At 40.7% G+C, this 24,209-nt stretch overlaps 1 protein-coding gene across 3 annotated transcripts in view; it reads right to left on the bottom strand.

Moving 5' to 3' along the window:
• Positions 1 to 21,716, bottom strand: part of CRACD (capping protein inhibiting regulator of actin dynamics) — a 124,042-nt gene extending 102,326 nt beyond the window's left edge. For 2 of the 3 annotated variants that reach the window (XM_088056032.1, XM_088056036.1), the window contains exon 1: positions 21,399 to 21,715. The gene's annotated coding sequence lies outside the window, so the exon portion shown is untranslated. Of the gene's footprint in view, positions 1 to 21,398 lie in introns of all 3 variants that reach the window. The other variant, XM_088056035.1, reaches the window with a different exon arrangement.
• Between the last annotated feature and the right edge of the window lie 2,493 nt (positions 21,717 to 24,209).

Here is a 24,209-nt window from a genome sequence, read left to right as displayed (position 1 = left end):
GTTTAAATTATATCAATAATAATAAATCAATGAAACATTTAAACTGTTAGGGTCTTTTGAACTGCCATCAATGTCACTAAATATTCTGCTGTGAAAATGCAGTTTGGTTAATAAAACAATATAAATTTACCTTTCCCATCAGGTTGTGGGTGGTTATTTCAACGTCCTTCCTCTCTGCTGGGGCAGTGGCAGCTCTGTGCCTGTGGCTTGCTGGAATATCAGCAATTTCAGCTGATGGAGAGTGTTACAGTGAACAAGGCTTTATAACATCTCTGAATTCTTCCACTTTCTAGCAAAAGCTTTGCACTCACCCACCTTTATTTTTGTCGCAGTTGCTAGGATGCCTTGGCGACAGACACCAGAAATATCTATGATTTGGAGACAAAGCTGGAGGCAGGTGTAATCCACACCAGACCAAAAGGAGGGCAAGAGGCTCCTGCCAACAACCAGCGGCAGAGATTCCTTGCAGCAGCAAAAGCGCTACCTGGGATAGAGCACATCCACTCACTGCCATCTCAGCCTCTGCATCTCACCTGCCTCACAAGGAGCACAAGAGGCAGATCCAGCCTCCCACCACTGGGGAGGAAGGAAAAGTGCCTCTCAATTTGGACACTCACCTCAGCCAATAGCACTGGATACACTCTGCAGGTTTTCCCCTCCTTGCTGTTGGTCATCCTAGCGAATTAGTAAAAATAGATCCTGGACCTTATTGCTCAGGGCTGTGCTAGCTTCAGCTTCAAAATCTGCCTCCTGCATGGGGTGTTACAACCAGACACCACCTCTTTACAGAGGATCAGAGCTGGCCAGAATAGCTTCCAAAGACCCCAGTGATGCTTCCTTGGTGAAGCTCACACAGTTGCTGGCAGAGACTGCGCTAGAAACAAAGCACAAATGATGTATGCACTTGTTTAAAAAGCTCACACAAAGAGGGCTTTTTCTTTTAAATGTTGCTCATAGACTTCTGCATTTTAAAAGTCAATCACAATCAGGCAATTATTTAGAATAAAATATAATTTTTCTGGGTGATAAATGAAAATAGTTTCATTAAGTATTAAACATCTGTTTTGAAGGAACTGCCCCTTATTTACATAAAATCTGTGTGTCATTCTACAAAATGAGTGCTTTCTCTGCTAACAGTGTTGTGGAGGAAGAGGTTTGTTGCATTGGATTCATACAAACAACCTTACTTTCTTCGTTTTCTCATTGAAAGAAGTTTTATTGCCAGACTGACTGTAGTAGGAAAATTACAATGTAATGCTACACCATAGTTAAAAATCCTTTTGGCCTCTAATGTTAGATGGAAAAATTGTTCTGAGAATAAAAGAACAGATGCTGACAGCCATAGCAATTCTCGATGCTCATGCCAGGAAGCCATATTTTTTCTGAAAAGGCTATTCATAATGTGAATAGTGCTTCATGTGAAGAGAACTATATTATACAAGACAGTATATATTTGTAGCTAAAGGGACCCCCCCCCAAACACACCCATTGATTTTTTTTCCCCCCTTTATCCAGATGTACTTGTTTTACAACCTCTTTTTTGTTACACTAGCTGCTTCAGTGCTCTGAACACTTCTTGTTTACACATGTTGCCTAAAACAACAAACCCTAAGCAATTCTTAATATAAATGGAGAAATGTATTTGCAGACTGGCACAAGAATCCACAAAATGTAAACTTTCAGAAGACAAAATTCTAATATATCTGACCTATATATTCTTCTATGAACTAGTTTTCCCCCTAAAGACATCCACTGTTGCTGACCCCCTCATGCCCTGACACAGGAGCATCAGTTGTAGCACTAGCGTAAATGGACAACTGGAGCCTTGACATTTTTCAATCATGATGTTCAGACTGGATAACAATGACAAAAATATCAGATTTTCCCCATCTACAAAGAAAACACACAGTGCCAATTACCTTCTCATTAGAAGGAGTATCCTGCACTCCCTGTGCAAAGTAGGACCTTTCTCTATTACCAAGCTATGCCTGCTGTACCTCAGACACAGAGAGCGTTCCTCCTGCCCACACCTGTGCTGTCTATGCTCCTGGCAGCAGGAAACACCTTTCCAGCTTCTGCCACCATCCAGACCTTGGCAACAGGCTGGTCCAGGTCAGAGAGCACAGAGGTGGCTGCACAGTAAAGTTCCCCACCCAGAGAGCAGAAGGAGGTTCATCACCTTGGTGAAAAGAAGAGGGAGCATCCTTGTTACACTAACTGAAAATGTTCTGCCAGCCTATCCTGCCATCAGCTGCAAATCCACGTAGGCAGCCATGGAGCAAACCAGCTGGGCTTGGCCATTGCCGCCGTGCACACACTGCTTTCTAAAAGTTTCAGTGCCTTAGGAGGGTACCTCTGAGCTTTGCTGCTCCAGCACCTCTTCCCCAGTCAAAGCTGGAGATGAACCTCCTTGTCTCCCACCGTCAGACACCACAGCAAAATGTTCTTTTTTCCTGCACAGCCCTTGCTGCTGCATCTGTAAGGTTCCACTCCTGAGTGTGCTGCAGGAGACTCACGGCTAAAATAATCACTGAAAGAGTTTCAATGTATAAGGAATGAACAATTTCATAAGGGCTGAATACTGGCAGCTGAGACAGGCTTAAAATACATATTTTAAAAATGTAGTGTCATGTTAAGGTGACATTTTCAAAAAGACTCACATATAGGAAATGAGCTGAACTGTATAGGATATTAAAAATTCACACACAAAGTCTTTCTCTCTTTCATGTTCTCCAGTAACTCTACATTTCCTTCATTACTTCCACACATCAATTCTCTTGAGCAGTTACTACAAAACTTTTGATAGGTATAATACAAGTTATAGAATTAGCTTTTACATCACAGTATGCAGAAAACAAAAAACTCTAAAATTAAAGTTCAGAACGTAATGTTCTAAATAACTATTGGTGAAAAGGCTCCCAATTTAACCAAAAGTGTATCCAGATACTGGGTTCATATCTTCTGATTTCTGAGTTTAAAAAATCACTAGAAAATCTGAAATGCACAGGGAAAACCTAACTCTTTTTTTCTGTGAACCTGCTGAAGATTTCTATCCTACTCCTTTAGATACACGGAAACACTTAGAAGGGTTTTCCCTGATGGAAGAAAAGTTGTCTTCATAAACATTTACCATGCTGAAATCAAGCCAGCAAAAGGCCCAGAAACTGGTTCATGATAAATGACTTCTCTTTCTTACAAGATATGCAAAGTGGACACGAGGACATTGCCTATTCTCTGTCACATAAGCATGCATTTTCTGAATTCTGAGACACCATGTTCACTGCAAAACAGACAGCATGCTTTCTTTTACAAAAGTTCTTTTGTGGAAAAGAAGCCTATTAGTCTGCACTTGAAATGTAGCATTTTACAAAAAAAAAAAAAAAAACATCAAAAATCATCTCTCATTTATCTGGATAGAAAACTGACAATGTTGGTAAATTGTAAATTACTAATTGTAAGGCTCAACAACTAGTAAGCACAGGCAAAAAAAAGGTTTGAACAACCTAGCTGCCCACCAAGAACAAAAAAATCATTTTTATATGGCACGTTTTTAATGCCTGTACTGATATGCTACCCAAGCCTGCAGTCCATACCAGCGGCATTGTGACTTTGTCCTTGGGGTGACAGAACACATTTATTTTGATTCTAGTTTGTCATACAGCACAGTCTCGTGCCCCAGAATGGCTTGATTTAGTCTGTTTTCTAGCACACCACAATATCTGCTTTCAACAACAAAAGCATTTTCTGACATTATATTTTGTTTATTCCGTTTGCAAACAGCCAACTTGAAATGATTGCTGTGGATGGAAAGCATGCAGGGCAAGCTGGGGCTGCTTGACAGCAAGCCTTCGCTTGGGAGCCGGGTTACACACGAGCTCCAAATTTTGTGGTGTGTCACATTTAATCTGTAATGTGCATAGCAAATCACTTCAGCACAAAAAATGTCATATAAAACCAGTAGTGGCTTATGATGCAAGTTACAAAGTCTGCTGGTTATCCCCACAGTTTTGAAAGCTCTTCATTTGCAACGGGCAGCTTCTGTGACTCATTTGTCATCTTCCACCATTTTCTTTTTGTACCTTTGTCTTATTCATTGCATGCATTAGATGGTTGTCTCAGGCATTAAAAAGTAAAAACAGTGTTTCAGTAGTCCAGCAATGCTGGATACATAACATCTGTGAAAACATACTCTTTATAGGAGGCAGCGTCACTAACCCATTGATGTCCTGGGGACCATTCCAAACCTCTGCAGGGTAGAAAGAGATCTTCGGAAATCAAGCTAAATCAGAGATGTTTGAATGAATATTTCAATACCAGGAAATCTTTGAGTGAAAAATAAATAAATCACTATTATTACCAAGAAGAATCCAATGCAAAGACTCATTGACCCTTAATATATGCCAGGATACTGTACTGGCAGGAAGATATGCCAGACTTATTATGAAGATAGGAAGAGGGGATGCCAGTTTCTGCACAGAAGTAACTAAGAGGGCTACAGATTAATTTTCAAAAATTCTGATAATCTTCTGAGTTTAAGGCTCAAAGCTGATGCTCCAAGTTCTTCTGCCTTAATCTAGATTTGCTCACTCAAGTCATGAATCCTTCAGCAAGACAGGAGAATAGTTTCTAGGAAGTTGGTTTCTTTTTTGTTTCCTCTTCACAGAGACAAAGTCAGCTTGAGGTCAGCATAGCTCAGATGACTTCTTGCTCCCAGGCATATCACTGAGACCTCTTTTTTTGTTTTAGACAATAAATTTAACATCTGGCTTGGACTGTCATAGCTAAGTCATCACTTCTTCTAAGTCCTGGCAAGGAGCAGATCCCTTTTCATCTACAAACCCAGAATTCTTGTCTGAGTCAAGCCTTATTATCTCCTGTACTGAGCAGAGAGGACTGCTGTTTTCCTGGTGTGGCCCCACACAGCTCCAGCCTCACAGCTATCAGTGGCCGTGCTGGCAGACTGGACACTACCAGCTCAAATATGTCATGCATATTAAACATGGGCACGTACAGGCACAGGCAAATGTACAGCCCAAGATGCAAGAGCATCTCCAGGGTCCTCTCTGCTTTTATGTATGTCTTCAAGAGAAATCTGATCACCAAATCACTAACAGATGACTTTGAGAAGCTGAGAAGCACAAAGGCATTAAACAATTTAATCAAATTGTTGACTTACCAGGTGAAGCAGTACAGATGCTGCTGCATATATTTTCACTTTCTGCTTGATAATCAAGCAGAAGAGCAATTGTTAACTGATTGATCTAAAGCTACACGTGCATAAAAGCCAAAACTATACAAAAGTCTTTCGACTCTAACCTGGTTCTGCATTTGTCAGTGTTTGGTCATGACCTGCCTGATATTCCTCATCTGTTAATTTAATGTCATGAGTCATTTGCCACCCCCCACTGGGCATTAAGTCACTTGTATTGCTTTTCTTAAATGTACACATAAATAAGCTTTGTCTGCAAGAAAAGGAAAAAATAGGATAAACTTTGTATGTACTTTAAATTTTATGCAACCTAGATCAGTTACAAAACAACTTCAATTATAAAAGAAAAGCAATAAAAAAATATTCATGATACATTTCAATTTAATCAGCTTTAAAATATCTTCTCAGATCAAGCTGTCACCCACTTTTCTGAAAGCTTTTTTCTAAACAGGAAAAGATCGATCTGGGTGAGCATTACTCTTCAGCAATTTGTAGGTGCAGAAAAAAAATGCACCACTTGCCTGAAAGAGCATACCTATTTCATGTGATCACCGTTTCACTTTTCCTTTTTTTTTTAATAAGAGTCTGGCTTTTCCAAGAAGTCCACCACTAGCCCACTTATGAAAAAAAAAAATAAAAAAAAATCAAACTAGTCTTCCTGGTTACATTAATAATGAGGAAAAAAAAAGGTAATGTTTAGAAAACAGCTCTTTACATAAGCACATAAGCATAGGAGACTCTAGCACTTCTGTATATGGTACATCCTAGAGTTCTATATCATTCTGTATTTTCTAATGCATTGGAAAGCTCTTTTCTCAATTCCAAATGTCAGCAACCTCCACAATTATTCTTCCTTACCCCAGTACCTTAGTCCCAGGCTCTTGTCAATGAGAGAACTGCTGGCTGAGAGAAAGCTGAGTGCTGCCTTACAAAAGCAAGCAAGAGGAGGAGCATGTTTTCCAGTAATTGGGCACAGGGTATCACCACATCCCACTGCCAATGAGATGTCCATGGCTTTCAGTGGGGCAAAAAGCACGTAAACACTTATGCTCCTAAAAGTAAATGGCTAGGTTAAACTTTCCACACAAGGGGAAAGGCTGCCATTTTGCAAGGAGTATGAATCTGCATGCAAACATCAAAGCCAACTCCAATAACTCAGAGAGGACTGGCAAATGAGAAGAGTTTGAGACTGGGAAGTTGGAGGCTGGAAGTCCTGGCTACAGGACACAAGGCAACCCTCACACTGCCTCAGCTGCCCCATCCACCAGGCACCAGGCAAAGAGAGAAAGGTTCTCTTTTTCAGATAGACCAGGACAGACCATTGTGTTTGCTGTATTTCCTCTGCAGAATAAAGATCTTCAATCAGAAGTGTTCTAATTTGACAGTGTGAATGACAGGTCCAGATCCTTCACCAGTAGTTTCTCAATGGATCCAACACTTCTGATGATTAGCGGAGTGCTACCCTAAAAATGTCTGCATAGCCTTTGAAATAAGTCACTCATAATTGGGAACAGCACAACACCAGCCAGCTGTGAACCCACAAGTGCATGCTCCCTCCTTAGCACTGTGCCCACAACCTGAGGCTGCAAAAATCACAGAAGGATTAAGATAACAAAAGACCTCTGAGACTATCAAGCCCAGCCTTGGACTGGTCACCACCTTTTCAATTAGGCCATGGCACTGAGTGCCACATCCAGGTGTTTCTTGAGCACCTCCATGGATGGTGACTCCATCAGCTCCCTGTGTGCAGTATGTTCCAATTCTTAAGAACCCTTCCTGTAAAGAAAGTCTTCCTGATGTCCAACCTGAACCTTCTCTGGTGAAACTCAAAGCCATTTCCTCTTGTCCTATTGAACTCATCCTCTAGTCACTTGGGAGAAGAGGCTGACCCACACCTGGCTGCACCCTCCTTTCAGGTATTTGTAGAAAGAAAAAAGGTCTCCTCTGACCCTCCTTTACTCCAAGGTGAACAACTCCAGATCCCTCAGTTGCTCCCTGCAACTTGGAGACCAGCTAGAGTTCACATTTAATTACAAGAAACTGCAAATAACCTGAAAGTTTTGATTATGTTCCCTTTGCTAGCACTGAAAACATAGTTTATATTGTGAGGGAAATATTTCTATATTGTTTCTTATTTTTCATTATGACAATAACTGGCATGACACTATTGCTATATTCAACTGTTCATAATCAAAAACAGACACAGATGTAGGAAGAAGATGCACAGAGCAAAAATCCATCTGTTACTTTTGGGAAAAAGTGGGTAAAATCTGATTAGGTACAGTCTACTTGATTTTTTAATGAAGTTTATGAACCTTGTCAGAAAAGATTTACATATTTTACAAAAGAAAAAGAGCTTAGAGCAACAGATGCACCTAAATGGATGTGTATATATATAAATATATATACACACCCATGTCTTTTACAAGACATAGTAATTATGTAGGTGATCAGGAAAGTATTTGCGGAAAGCAGTGTTTACTAGTGCCTTTGGTGGAGAGGTCTAGTATACTTTGACAATTACCTAAGACTACTAAAGCCAAGCCTGTGTCCTAAATATGTGCATGTGACCCAAGAATGTGCTTTATGTCCTTCAGATACGAAAATAATTTGTAAAGAACTCATTGTAAATGGCTTTATGAATGGATGTGTAGCAACATGTGAAATATTAAGATGTGAATTTAACATACATTAGAATTTGTAAAGAAAAAATATTATTCTCCATATTCTGTGTTATTTTTACATATACTTTACATATAATTTTTTCCATTCTAATGTCTCCGTAGCAGACAGTAGAATTTATAGTGAAGAATTATTTTTCCTAAAGCAAAATATTCTTCCCTAATCCACTGTCTGATATAATAGTCATATGGTACAATGATATCTGATATAATGGTTATCTGATCTAATAATCAGGGCAAGGTTGGACAGGACTATGAGCAACCTGGTTTAGGGGAAGGTGTCCCTGCCCATGGCAGGGCAGCTGGAACTGGATGATCCTTAAGGTACCTTTCAACCCAAACCATTCTGTGGTCACAGTGTGCCAGAGTTGAAAGTGTCAAATCATTGTAGCATGTACCAACCTATAATTTGTTAGAATATTAAAAAGCCAGTGTAGTAAGTATGGTATTAATGCATTAAGCAATAGATGAGCAAAAATAGAGGCAGTAGAGAGATAATCAGTGAGTTAGATTTGCCTTAGGCACTACTTTATTACACCCTCTTTCAAAGTGTTTTCACGTGAAGCAAAAGAACAAATAACTTACATAGTGAAAACATTTCATTTCATACCGTGAACCAATTTTGCATTCCTCCTCTAGATGTGCTGCATACAAAACAAAGAAAAAATATCCCTTTTGTAAACAGATGTGTATTTCTGTTGGCCTTGCTATTTACTGTGAAGGCTGCTGTGAGACACAGTGTTTATTTACACACTTAAGCACTGGGAAGAACCTGAGTTTCACTCTCAGTCCCAGGGTTTCCTCCACTGGAAAATAATTTGGGTTTAGACCAGCTCATCTCCCCAGGCATAGAACAGATGTACACATCGAAAATAGAAAATACTAATGAATAAGTTTGTATGGCAGAATTAATGACTGTTGATGAACATTAGCACGTTAAATATTTATAAAATAAGGAATACTTTGCAAGGCAAATGAGGGAGATTTACTTGTCTCTTCCAAAAAAAACGAAAAACAAACAAACAAAAAAAACCCAACCACCAACTTGAATATTATGACACTGGAATCCCAGGGGAGATGCAAAATATTAGTGCGGCTTGTAGGAGATAGAAGAAAAACAAGAATACCAATTATTTGTTGAGAAAAGCCCATATCAAATTTTATAAAAACTATAAGAATGAGGCACTATGTACCTCACATTGGCAAGATCTTAGGCATGCCATCATCAGAAAAAGGAAAAAAAATCAAAGCAGGCATAAGTTATAAGAATAATAGCATCTCAGAAAAAGAACAAAAGTACCACGGTCAGTCAGGTGGAGACAACATATTTCACTGACAAGAAAGCAAATTTGTGTGCAGCACGGTGCTGCTTCTCCTTTTAATCTTTTACAAACTTACCTGAGGGTTTTGTGGGGAGGATAAAAGCTGCTGACCAGTGGAGCCATCCCAGCAGAGACATTCCTTCACGCTCAGCAGCACTTTACTGCCTGCTCACCAGCTGGGGACGGGGCCACTGGGCCAGCAGCTGCCTGTGCCAGGACAGCAAGGTGTCCCGTGCTCTACATCGATATCAGAATTGTTGCCATTTAAGTAAGAAAGCTGTCATTTATTGTTCACTTATGCATTTTGCCCATATGTAAAATAAATACACCATTTATCGGGGGGATCCAGATTCAGCAGCACAGAGATTACCTTGAGAATTACCTGAAGTGGCAAACTGCTGCTTTAAAGGCTAGTCTCTGTGCTTTCACGCTGCTTTCTCCCCAGTCTGACCACACACACCAAATGACATGGCTATCAACCAAATGAAAAGCTGGCATACTTCTTTTATCTGTGGGAATGATGAAGGACCAAACAGACCACACAAAATTTATAGCCTCTTTCTTGTCCTCCCTAATTTCTAAACCTACTAAGCAGCTGCAAGTTCATTTATTTACTTCTGACATTATTTTAATATCACTGATCAAGCAGCCTTCCAGATCTTGGCAATGGTTAAAAAAGCCCTACAAAAAATACCTAGGAGCCAGACCTCTGTCCAAGAGCAAAATGTTTCTCTAACCAGTTCATGAGGCTCTTGACAAGGAGTAAAATGAAAGGACAAAGCTGCTGCCACCATCACCCGTATCTAAGATCCACAAATGAAATCTGTTTTACCCCACACCAGTAACAGCTCTGGTTTATCAGAAGATTAACGCAAAAGCAACAAAGAATAAAACACTACACTTTCCTGAAGCTCAAAGCCATAAGATATTCATTCTTCTATTAAATAAAAAAACTCACAAAATGCAGTCACTTAAACCTATGGACTCACCACATAAGTATTTCAGCATATAGGTGACATTTCACTCCTGTTCTAAAAACCTTCATCAGAAGTCAAGAGCTGACTACCAGACACCTGCAGCTGTTTGCAGCCATCTGTAGCTGCTTCCCACTTCACAGGGGATTTCTGGTAGTGTTTAACAGAAATATCAAAGGTAAACATCACTGGAATGTTTTTGAGGGCAATCTTTGAACAGTAAAAGAAGAAAAAAACTCATTTTCTTCAGTTACCAGTTCCAGAAGATTACAAAGTGCCAGCACGTGGCATAACCAGTCCCTATTTTCCTGATTTAAATATCCAATGAAAATCCTGGAAACAGCTATTGAGGTTTTAATTCCTCTCCATTTTTACTGAAACAGGAGACTTCTTCCCATCCCCATACACAAAGAGGTTAAAAAAAGAGAAGTTTCTCAAAGAAATTAATGTCTTCAGCTTCTTACCTCTCTAGGAAAAGTCTGACATCAGTTATCTTCTTACCTATATTGTAGTAACCACTACATGATTCTAATCAGTGTAGCTCATTACTTACCATGCAGCACCCCTAAGTATTTTTGGTTTATTTTAAATATTAGAAATTATTGGAAGTAAGTAAGGGCTTACTTACTGATATTTTATAGGTTGCTTATTGAAATTTGATAACTCATTATAACAATGAGTTTTTTCTGCAACTTCATAAGATAGTTTAGAAAAAAAGACCAAACTGCCTTTTTTCTGCTGACTGAGACCAAGAATGCAAAGTCTTACAAATGTTACTAATGGGGCTTTAAAAAAAACCCACAAGTGCACTCAGGAAAGGGCACAATAACAGGTATCCAAACGTCCTCTTTGTTTGTAGACTGACAGGTTAGCAAAAACTGCTGAGCTTAAAACCACAGGAGAGAGTTGAAACTTGTAAGTGACAAGAGAACAATGAGTAATTGCAATTAATTGTGACAAGAGCAAAGCTGGCACTGCAGTCCCTGTAGGCATGAGGAGCAGAGGCAGAATTCAGCGTGAGCTCCAGCCACAGAGCACAGAGACCAAAGCAAACACACACAAAGCAGCGCACGTGAAGGTCACCAGATAACAGTCTGAATGATTAAACACAGCTAGAGCCCTTCCCAGCTCCAGTCCCCAAGCAGCCTTGTCTTGCCACCATTTGTAGGTTTACTTGTGATGGTACAGCTGTCTATTCCTTTAAATTTTGACGCCAGCCACCTTCCCCAGCAGAACAAATCTCTCAGATGTGAAACCGCTGATGCTCTTCAAGACACAACAATAAACATGTCCACAGAGGAGTAACTCATGTTCCCCAGGGGCCGAGCTGACTCCACCAGCTCCTCACAGACCTCACTTTTGAAGTGTGTAATAGAAACACACACTCCTTTTGCCTCTTTCCTCAAGCAAATCTGACACTGCTCCAGTGAGCATGTAGTGAAACCTTGCATACTCTGCTTCTGCTCCCATGCTGGAATGTATTTCTCCCTGCTGAAATCCCTTCTCCCAGCACTGGCACTTTGGGATGGCAGTGCAGTGAGGTTGCTCTTTAAGCAGGTGCTGTAAGGCTGATATTTGCACAAGGACTGCAGAAATGAGATTGGGTAGGCTAGTGCTGATCTATAAAATTTCCCTAATTTGTTATTTGGGATAAAACATTAATTATATTATGTATTACATTATATTCAATGACATACTTGTGAATTTATATTCACACACCCTTACTGTGTTGTATTTTAATAAATACATTATTCTATAATTCAATATCTCCTAATAATTAGAACTGCAGATGTAGAATCAACTTTTACAAAACTATTATTAGAGCCAGCATTCTTCCTGCACTTGTATCTTTTTTGAAGATAAAAGAAAAAAAAAGAAGCAGGATTTTTGGGGGGAGTGGGAGTTGTTTTTTCATTTAGAGACCCAATTGAAGGGAATTAAGTTGATTCACAAAATGACAAAAAATAAAGCCAAGCCGAAGCATTTCCTAAGGTGTTTCTCCTATTATCCCCATTTTCCTTTCATTTCATTGTGAATCAAGCAACTTCATTGTCTGAAAATGCTGAATTTACAATACTCTAAAACTTTAAATTATGAACTCAATATTTTATCCTATACAGCAGTGCAAAGGTGAAATGAATAGTAAAAAAAAGACTTGTCAATAGTTTTTTGGTTTGATTTTCTTCTCTCCCTTCCAGAAATTAAGACTGAGATTTGGGTATTGCTTTAAGAATTTTTTTTTTTTAACAATCCAATCCAATTTCCCTCATATTCACTTAGAGTTATGTAATTTTTTTAAAAAATACTCTTATATTAACATTTTGTTTTAAGAAAATCCTAAATGTTTCAGTTTAGGTGTTTGGAATATCAACTGCCTTTCAAAAGTAAGAATATTCACTATTTGGCTAACTCGTTCTGAGGTTTGATGCCTTTCAACAGGACAAGAAGACAGCCTGAAGCCATGCCAGGCTGGACATCAGGAAGAATTTTTTCTCTCAGTCATCAAGGATTAGAATGGGCTGCCCCAGGAGGTGCTGGAGTCACTGTCCCTGGAAGTGCTCAAGAAGAGACTGGATGTGACACTTAGTGGTACCATCTATTGACAGGCCAGTGAACTAGCCACAGTGTTCAGTCAAAGATTGGGCTCAAGGTCCTTTCCAGCTTTAATAATTCTATGATTCTATGGCCTAAATAAAGCAAATGCATTAGAGGAAGAATAAAGTGAACTATAGGCAGCAGCTATAAAGAAGATAAGACATCTTCTTGGCATGCTCTGCCCAAAAAAAGCAAAACACTGCACAAACGTATCCAAAGGCATACAAGCATACACAATTTTGCACTCAAGACATTACTTAAATTATTATTATTATTAATTAAATAAGAATTAACAGGTTAGAGAACTGAAAAACTGAAGCTGACTTAATGGTCAGTCAGGCAACATTTTTCCTTCTTGTTTTGAAACAAAAGCTTGATTTACAACACGGCAGCCATGCTCTGCTCTGCAGACCTAATGATTCATTTCCTCACAAACCTTTCTAGTGCAGTCAGTATTGTATCATCAGAATGCCACATGCAGGCTCTAGCCATGCAGATCTAGTCATGGCTCTACACTATAAAAATACTTAGAATTTATGGACCATATCTTTCTCTGTATAGAAAAAAAAAATTAAATTATGCTAATTATTATAGCTCTCCAACTAGAGCAGAGTCAAACTTGAGAATAGCACCTTCTAACAGCTATGTAACATGAAAAGGCAGCAGTGCTATTAGTGTGGGGAACTTGCATTAGTAGTTTACATGTCATAAAAGCAATGAATGAAAATTTGTAAAAGCTGCACAGTAATCACAATCATAATCTACAGCAGAGTCCATAGTACCATCTGTAAAGAACTGATTGCGTGTTCTTAACAGAGTCACTGCTTGGGCTTTTGTGGAGTTACTGCTGGACACCAGGACTCAGTCACACATTATAGAGTACTGCTTCCCTTGCCATAGGCAATAAAGTTTTGCATAAAAAAAATGCACGTGACAGATATGATGTGCAGTTTAGTTGCATGGCTGGGCAAAACTGAGTGTGGTCCCCAGGAAAAATGGGTAGACACTTGTGGTCAGTTGTGCCACGAATGAGTAGCAACAAAAAAGAGTGTAAATCTCAAGAGTTAAAGGTTCCCAAAGTTCAAATGTGGTCAGTGAGACAGACTGGACATGGGGCCAAAAAACCTCAAAGGGAAGGCAAGGAGGCAAGGAGGGTGTTTTTGACCCACCTGACAAAAGTAAAGCCACATGTGAGATTATAGCAAACACATGGTCACTAATATTTAGTGTCCAGTTTAAAATACCTATGCTTGCTTTTTTGAGACTTCTTAATGCTACTTAGTTATTGACACATTTAAAATGCAACTGTTAACTGCAGTCAGTTAAGATGTTCAGCAATTCTATTAATTGGATTTGATTAAAATTATGAAAACTATCTGCAAAGGTAAGGACGTGGAATTTAGGACCACGTGAACAGGTTAGCCCAAAGGATGCAGAGGTATGCAGAATGGCAGCCTGACCTCATGGCCTGTGGTGAGCCCCCAAACCATGCCAGCCACATCTGGGAAACACTAAAGCACAGCACTGGGGGAGGGCCCAGAGGATCAGAGCAGAAAAAAGGATAGGAGCACGGGTGCTGAGTTGGCATGCTCCACTGGAACCTAGGGTGCTGATTATATATCTTTCTTTCCTTCTCAAAATATATTGTAAACCGGACTAAAAAATTCTAGTCAATGTCTTAGTAAGTGCCTTGTTGTTTCTGAATAGGTTATAGTTCACCAAGTTAAAGTTTGCTAAGTGTGTGAAGTGTCTTACTTTGTCTGGATGTTGTTTTAAAATTTGCCAAGTACATCATTCTACATCGAAAGTTCTAAAAACTTGCAAGTAAAAATTTATTGTCAAATTCCCTGAGAATTTTGTTTTTTCTTCTATGTATCACCCAGAGTGAATCGAACTACCTTCCATTGAACCTGCTGAGTGGGACAGGGCATTACAAAGGTGATTTCTCAAGAAATCTCTCTCAGACAAGCTGCAATTTATAAATAAGCACACTGCAGATAAAATGGGGCAAAATGCAGTCTAGCAGCTAATGCCACTGTCACAGTTCTGCTTGACAAACAAAAGCATTTGACATCTTGTCAGAGTCACAAATAGGTCTTCAGCGTCTCTTGCACTCTGACGATGTACAATAGTCCCACAAAAACACTTGGGCTGGGAAAGAATTACTTCAGTGACCCTTCTGGCTTACAGCCCATCTGCCTCTTATGGATGCAGCCTCTGTCTGGAAAGGGTCCTGAAGAGTTCCAGGAATGGGGAGCTTTAAGTCATTGGGAATCTATCCTTTAACTGCTGGAAAGGGTGTTCCAGCAGGCAGCGTGAGGGGATGTAACCTTGGGCCAAAAGGAGCCTTCACTTCACATCTGAAGCAACATTTGTGTGCTCCAAAGCTTACCTACTTTGTTTTTTTCCCTGCCTGCTATCCAAGGAAACACAATAACCCGAAGCACACAGTTTGTCAGATATCAGGTGTTGCTATCAGACTACCAGATCCCAGTAACTCGTGACAGTGTTCAGCAGGCTGTGTGGGTGGCTGAAAGATTAATCTACTTGCCAGAAAAAACACAGCAGGGCTTTTTAGTACAGCCCACCCTTGTGCTGTCAACAGGGGATGTTGGAACAGGGTGGTTGGGAAGAACATCAAAACCCACATGTATGAGCTGAGGGTGTCTGTCCTTCCTGCAAACACGAGCAGCGGATGAAGTAACGCCTGCCAAAGCCTCAGGGCTGAGAGCAGTATGGCACTGCTCATCCTCACAGCCCCCAGATGGGCCAGCGTAGGCTACTGCAAAATAGCTACCAAGCTTGGAACAGGATCCGGAAAGGACAAACAAATCAGCTTTCTTTTTTCTTTTTTTTTTTCTTAGCAACTTACATCTGACAGCTCTGTGAAGTACTGGCACTTCCTTTCTTTCACTTGCAAACTTGTCAATCTCAAAAAAAAACAAAAAGCAAACACAAAACCCAAGAAAACCAAAATAAATTGAAAATGCTTCTTTACATGTTTTATTTTGCTCACCCACCTAAGACCAATATGGTACAGAATAGTTTCTACATTCCCAGCACTGATCTCTGGAGTAAGAGGTGGTCATTCTCCATTTGAAAAAACCAAGAAATCATGTATGATGGGTCTCCTAAAGCACAAATGATAAGGTAGAATTGTGGGCTTTCAGCTAAGATTGAGAAGACAATGTGATCTTAAGAAAGAGTCTTGAATTTTCTTCCAGCTTTTAATTACTTCTGTCCCATAGTCTCCAACATAACTTTCCTAGTTATTAATTTTATCTCCTTTGCCTCTTTGCTATTAATTTTATCTCCTTTGGCTCTTCTTACTTTGTCAATCCCACTTTGCAATTGTCAAGGCTTCTGGCATACTGGAGTCTCTACCAGCACACCCAACTTCCCACCTACTAGCTCACTCTGGATCCTACTCTCTCTCAAGTCCCAGACATCTGTCCCTAAGTCTTAGCTCCCCTCCACATTCATCATGTTCCATGTTCATGTACTATCCTACCAGCCCAGTTCCTTGTGAAATCTGTACCTGTGCTTTCCAAACCTGCTCTTCCCTATGTCAGCTGGATCTCAGGCTCCTCCCAAGGTCCCATGGAACTTTCCTCCCTCACACTTTCTGCCCAAGCACCAGCAGAGGGATCACTATGAAAGGAGAGAGGAGTGGATGTCAGAGTTGATCTGGATCAAGAGATCACAGCAAGAGCTCTGAACTGCTCTGCTCACAGACCCTGCTCACTTTGGAGACACCAAACACAGACAATTCTGCCACATGCAGCACTGATGAGGGAGCAAGGCACAGTCTGATCAGCACCAGGGTGCACAGATATTGAAGATTCAGAAGACCAAAAGAGACCTCAAAGAGTAATCTGCTCCACCACACTGCTCCAGAAAAACTTCAACTATACTTATGCCATTCCTGATTAACACTCAAATAACGTTAATGATGCCAAAGTCATGAAAATCCAAATTCAGTAATCCATTCCATTGCTTCAACCTCATTATTGCTGAGCCCACTGCATATCATCTGGTTGGGCACAGGCATGGACAACGTTGCTTCACAACGGCTTTGTGATATTAGAAAGTTATCACCTTTGTTAACCATGACTCTCTTCATTCCTTGAGCTGAAACAGCTCCAGACATTTCAGCATTCTTTCATAGGACATATATTCTAAATATTTTAATTATTTTCATTCCTCTCCTCTGGATACTCTCCAATTCATACACACTTTTGTTGAAGTGTGTAGGTTGCCTGGACATGATGTTACAATTGAGGACTTCCCATGTCTTCCATGCTGTTATCCTGTCTTATGTATCACCATACAGAATTTGTTTTTATTGCAGCAGCAACACGAGTAATCTACTATAAACCACAGCTCTTCCAAAGAATGACTGTTTAACCCCTTCCTTATACAGCTCATAACTACAACATCTTTGTCCTGTTGAAAACCTTAATTTTAATTCTCTCTCTCCAGCACAGTCACAGTCCCACTTCAACTGCTACTGCAGATACAGCAAGTACCACTGAGGCCACTGTTAAAAATACTCTGTAGCACTGGCTGTTAAATTAAAATGTAATCTCGCACTGTATTTGCTAAAATTTTCACAGGTATGTAAAAACTACAGCATTGAAAGTGTACGAAAACTACAATCGTTTGTAGACTTTGTATTTTAACTTTATTTGTAGACTAGCCTTTTGTAGACTTAGGACAGAAAATTTGGGCAGACTTTCATGAAGACAGTAAAAATGAAGACTAGACAAAAGGACACTGCCTTAGCAGGATCCAGAGCCTAGCTAAAAAACAGAACAGTATCATGTTTCTGAGCTATCTTCGGATTTTTTAGCAAGGCAAAACAACCAGTCTAATTCTCAGCAAATTAATTAATTAAAATAAAAATTAACATGAGTCACAAATACATGAGATGAACTGCAGACCATATGGCTAAAATTTGCCAAAGTTATAAGCATCAGAAAAGAGGTTCTATAACATGGAAGGCAGTTTGGTTTTGTCGGCAGATGAATCCACTCAACTATCTCACATATGTGCCAACAGGTACCCAAAGATAATACAGATTTACTGGGCTTTCTATCACTGTTTTCTTCATCTGGCCACAGAGATGTTCCACAGATCTCTGTAATTGTACCTTTTTCTTTTTTATTTTCTGTGCTAAGTTTCTAACATGGCTTTCTTAAAAGCCACAGAGAAAGACAGCATGTTACTTTGAAGAAAATCAACTTTCTTTGAAGAGCAACATGAAAGTCAGAATTTTGTATGGTTCATTTCACTTCAATTCTTTTCATCACACTCCCTCCACATTTCAACTTAGCAGTAAATATAATCTCTAGCGTGCAGCATCCTCCCACAGAAGCCTTAGCACAAATCACTAGACTGAGCTGCTTTATGAAGTTGCCCAAGTCTGACAGCTGACTTTCAAAACATGCTGCGTAATGAAAGAGATGGTCAAGCATGCCAGCAAAATGCACAGCAGTTTGCACTCCCAAACACCAAAGTGTGGGGAAAGTTTTTACTTATTTCAATCATTTTCTTTCTAATTTTCTTAAGGCAATAATGGAGAAGAAAATAAAGCTTTCACATGTGTTAACATTAAAACAATAAGCCATATCAAAACAATGTCAGGATGCAAATTAAATGAACTAAAATCATTTACCTTGCATGTGAAGCAAGGTAAATGCTGTATGCTTCTGACAAAATATATTTTAGCTCTTAAAGAGAGAAGTTGTGTGATGCAGAAATTCAGGAGTGAAAGTTCCTTCATGAAATAATGGGATTCAATAAGTGTAAGATCTACAAAACAACTGATTGTTCCCTAAAGGCAGAGCTCATGGAGTCTGCACAGAAACAAACACAGTTTTTATCCATCACTAGCTAATTTAAATAACAGATAAAAATTAATTTGGTCCCTCCAGTAGAAGCAGTAATGTAATTAAAGTTAACCCCAGTGCACTTTATACAACTTTATTATATCTTGTTCAAATACACTGGCTTGATGACAACATGCAGGTGTTTAGAGCATCTCAACATTTATTTACATCATGCTGATGGCACCTATTATGCAACTACATTGCCCAGAATCTGTTGATTCCAAAGAAATTGACTGTACTTTTCCAACATGCCAACAGAAGGTTTATCCATTTTTGCCATGATTCTCTTATTTGGGCATTTATGGAATAAAGACTGCATTGATTTTATGGGAGGGGGAAAAAAAAATCCCTCTCAACAATCAGAGTCAGCAATTTTCAAATATGAATAATTCAGAATATGAAAAAAAGTCTTGTCTCTTGTCTTGTGAGGACATAATGTCAAAACATAGTCATGCAAGCTTACACTGTCTATAAAAATTCCATTTGTGTTAGATTTCATTCTAAAACAACAACCAAATATATTCATATTCATAAATTCATCATCACATTTCATTCAACAGTTATTATGCCATGTGTTTCTTATTTAAAAAGAGCTTACCTGACACATCTATAATAAGAATATTGAAATAACTCTAAACTACATTAGTCACAGACAAATCCATTTTCAGAAACTGAGATACCTGGCAAAACACCATTCAGAGTGACTAAGAGCCAAAGCAGAAGAAACTGCAAAAGTTATTTTTATTGCTGTAATCAGAAGTGTGAAACTAAAACAGCTGCTTTTTAGTATCTGTACTTAAAGTGAAATATTACTACCAAACAATATTGTTAATAGTTAATAAATTCTGTTAAGGTTTTAAGAAACTGTATGTTAAAAAAAAAAAAAAGATTTTACCAAATGCTTTTCCATTCCACAAGTCCTACACTACCTGCATAACCTCACATAAGAACAGACCAAAATAAGACCTATAAGGAACAAACTTTGGGGAGGAGGGTAAAAAGCGAAGAAAAAAGTCAGTGTCTTAGCACAGGACCCAGCAAGACATTCATACTTCAGACCAACTGTGTTTGCTACCAGTGCACTTCCAAAAATTCTGTTATACAGTATATAAATAAAAAATAATATTTGATTTTAAGTGTGAAGCAATTCTCTCTAAAATGCAGGGTTGCCCAAGTGGGTATTTGAAAATGGCCCTTAATTTTAGAACACGGTGCACTAAGAAAAATTTTCCTATTGGAGAAAAATAGACCCAATACCAGCCAGCAGCAACCTCTGTGCTATGTACCATATTTTCCAATAAATATTTCCAAGGTAATTCTTCCAGTTATCCAACTGGAACACAAATAAATACACAAATGACTTTCATATAAAATTTCACTACACTTCACAGTGTTCAATTCAAGCTAATTGTTACAATGAAATATTCAACTCCAAACACAACATCTAATCTGATAAACTGATAGCAGCCAAGGAAGAGTTGAATTTGCCTGTTTCATGAATTCCTGACCTGGATTTAAACCAAACAAAGTAAATAATACACAGAACTGCTAACTACTGCAGCATCAATGGCTTCATTAAAGAAACTCATGATAACATTTACACCTATTGATTAATGTTTTGGTAGAGTTACAAGACTTAATTGTCTATGCAAGGTGCAATTAGATTTATTTCAATGATGGGAACTTACTGAGCATGCATTACTAAATATCAAATGAAAGTCAGTTCTGGCACTAACTTATCACCTTTAATCTCTTAAAATATGTTACTGCTATCAGCTATCTTAAATAATCCAGAGACCAAGAAAAGAGCTCTTTTCATACAATACCGTTTAAGGTATGTACAGAAAATCTGTTTGGGAGTGTAACAAATGATACTATCTATGTATCTACTATGGACAGAATATCTATTATTAGGCCCGTGGTTGCAAATTACTCTTCCCTTTCTCCATGGTCCCATCCCCCCAACAGCAGATCATTTTCAGTGTCATTATTGTCAGGCATATTAAATTTTCAGGATGGACAGTTGTGGTTTCCAGGTCTCTATTTACCCCCTGAACTGTGTTTTAACTTGACATTTTTACACTTAAAATGACAGAGCAGAGGTATAATAACGTTTTGCATGCTACAGCTACGGAGAACCAGATTTGCAACTGACTAGTGGCAATACCAGCAAAATTAATTAAAAACCCCCAAACCGTCATTCATTAAAAATCACTCCGTGACATAGAAAAGATGCGCGTTACACACATTTCTGTCGCTGAAACAGACGTTTTCTAACCGAGGAGATGGCGTAACTAAGGAGATGGATTTCCCATGTGAAATGGTACTACCTCTGCCTTACCTGCTCCAGCTGTTGGGAAGGGGAAGGAAGAGGGACGCGGCCCCGGCAGGCGCGGAGCGCAGCCCGCGGGTTACGGCAGCGCGGCGGCACTCGAGTGACAAATGGCTTACGGGAGCTTGAACAAAGCCATGCAGCTCTAGAGGAGCATCGCAGGGAACAAAGTCATCTCTTTGACAGCTCCTGCTTTTTTTCAGTGGAGCTGAAACAATACAGGACTCCCCGGGAAGACGCTAACAAAGGGGAAGCAGAAGGAATCGGAGAGAACCAGCCCCAGCCATTGAATTCCGCGGCAGCGGTGAAGTGACACCTTCTGAAAATCACCCGCACGCCTCCTTACACCTTCCACCGAACAAAGGCAGCCCGACAGCGGCAGGGAACTACTTACGGGGGGGTTTTCTGGCCGTGCTCCCTGCGCAGCCTCCTGCCCCTGGGCTGCTCGCCGCTGGCGTTGCCGAGCCGAAGGGCACATGTAGCACGGACCGGGAAGCGCGGAGGGCAGGGACAGCCCCGCGCGGCCCCGCACAACAGCGGGCGGCTCCGCACGGCCAGCGCTCCCGGAGCGGCGAGGCCGGGATGCGGAGCCCCGCAGGAGGCTGCGGAGCTCCGGTCTGCGGCGAGGCTCCCTCCCGCTACCGGCACCGCAGCGGCCCTTGCGCGGGGGAAGGGATGGGGCGCAGGGTCCTACCTGTGCTCCCTCTCCCTGCTGCCAGAAGGAAGCGCCGGTGGCTGCTGCGGGCGCGGTGCCGCCCAGCCCGTCGGATGCCGCCCCCGCCGCGGCCGCCCCATGGCAGCGCGGCCGCCGCCGCTCACGGGCGCCCCGCAGCGCCGCGCCCGCATCCCTGCCCGCATCCCTGTCCGAATCCCTGCCCGCATCCCTGCCTGTATCCCTGCCCGAATCGCTGCCCGCATCCCTGTCCGCATCCCTGCCCGCATCCCTGTCCGAATCCCTGCCCGCATCCCTGCCCGCACCCCTGTCGCATCCCTGCCCGCGCCCAGCGGCGTTCGGCCCCTGCTGTTGGCAAGGAAGGGGTAAAGCTGGGTTTATCCGCACTCACCGGGACCCAGCGCTGTTGCACTGCCCGAGGAGAGGTCTGCAGCTCCAGATGCACCGTGCTCTGAACCCCCGTTTGTTCCCTCCTCACAGCGAGACCGAAGTCTGAACCCAGCTCCTATGCTGTAGCTAGGCAAATACTTTTCCCCTTAGTTTACTGAAAAATAGGAGGAACTGCAAGAAACAAAAACAAAACCAACTGTCCCCCAAACCAGAAGCACAGAATTCAGCATCCCTTCTTTCTCATAGCCTTAAATCTGCTATTTGTACCAGCTCTTCTGGGGCCCCACTCTTCCAACTCAGCTCTCTACTGCAAGATTTTACCAGTTCTGGACACCTGTTTCCTGAGTTTCCCAGGGAAAACATGGTAAAAGCACAGGCTGCGCTTAGTCCAATCCTCTGTTCCACTTTTGGAACCAAAATTCATGACATGACTCAAGGTCCTCCACCACTGACAAAGATGTGTTTTGTCAGCCAGCTCTCCAGATTCAGATGGTCCCTGGAGAAAAAGGGCTTGCAGCTTTAGATTTTGTCTGCTCCTTAATTTTTTGGCCCGGTCAGAAGTGGACCTTCTGATATTCTTAAAAGGAAATGGGTCCATAAAACCCATGCTGGGTTGGGCCAGAGATATCTTACCTTTTTTTTTGTCTCCAACTGTGCCTGATAGGAGAGGTTTTAAAGGAAGAATACAAGTTTAGGTGGGCATTAACTGATATTCTCCCACTCCTTAGTGAGCTCTTGTTCAGTGAATTCCTGTGTCAAAGTGATATTTGTGTAAAAACCTAGTCTATGACTGAAATAAACACTAATTTCTAGAAAGCACTTTTTCACCTGCAGTCTAGAGGTGACTAGTCATACAGGCCCTGGGAGGTGCAGTCTGTTTCCTGTTCAGTCCCATCACAACTAAAGCCACAGGGCTTTAGTTGTGATGGGACAATCTACAGGACATTGATAATTCAGAAGTTTAAGTTCATGCACCAGGTCTGTTTAGGTGGCTGTTAAGTATATTGACTGCTACCTATATGGATTTATATCTAAAATATATAGATACAAAGCACCTTGATTACCAGAGCTGAATTTTGTAGCAATCCTCCAAAAGTGCTGCTCTCCACAGCACCTACACATTTTTAAGAGGTAGAATTGGGTGGTAGGGATAGAAAACTTCAAAAGTAGCCACCAGGAAAGAGGTGAATCTTTTGATCTTGATTTTGAAGCTTTTCCTAATTCCTTCATATCAGTGAAATTTCTCAATTGCATCAGACCTTTGCTGGCAAAGGTCAATTTTTCACTTTCCTGGAGCAGGAAATAAGTAAAAAAGTTGGTTTTTTTCCTTAAGAGCCAACAATTTTTTGAAAGCGATGTAATCACAGATCTCAGCAGCAAAATGATGAATGGGCTTCAGGCATGCATAGCTTTATTAGCAAATCTTATACTTTGAGTTTAGTGTATCTCATTATAGAAATATTAAAAATCTAGAATTTCTGTGGAGAAGCCCGAACATTTCCAGGATGTGCCATGATCGCTGGAAAAGACCCAGCTCCACTAGGTGGCACAAAGACGCCACGTGAAAACCAGCATTAAACTGGGAGTGCCTTCCCTTCCCTTCGACATCTTTATGTATTTATGCAAAGCAAATGGGTACAGATAAAGATTGCAGACACAGCTATAGTCCAGCAACCCGCACATGTATTTTCAAATAAGTTTTCAAAAACAAGTTTAGATGTCACCGTGCTCCTCTGGACTAGAAACTCAGAGAAAATCTCCCCTAAGAGCAGTACCTGTTCCTGCAGACCTTGACTGACTCACAGCTGAGTAACCATGCTGAAACTAATTTCTGTGTTTGTATTCATGAAGATACGGCCACCCCTGCTCAGGAGTATTTAAACCAAGAAGAGACTACCGATAATCCCATTTTCCCCCTTTTCCTCCATTTGCCATCATGCCATTCTACTTAGTTTAATTCCTGCTCCATCACCTTGAAATGGTAAAGGGCACACCACTGACAGCACTGGTGGGGCAGCTATGCTTGGATGATGTTGAGCTTGCAGCACACACAGGTGGGAGAGGCAACCACCACAATAAATTCCAAAACTCACCCAAGCTCTAACATAGATATCTTTAATATCAAGACAAAACATTGGCAAT

The sequence above is a fragment of the Pseudopodoces humilis genome, chromosome 6 (assembly GCF_049639895.1).
Source record: "Pseudopodoces humilis isolate 2021_Gansu_Grassland_sample_001 chromosome 6, ASM4963989v1, whole genome shotgun sequence".
Classification (NCBI taxonomy): Eukaryota; Metazoa; Chordata; class Aves; order Passeriformes; family Paridae; genus Pseudopodoces; species Pseudopodoces humilis.
Note: the sequence above shows the minus strand (reverse complement) of the source record. Positions and strands in the feature narration are given on the sequence as shown.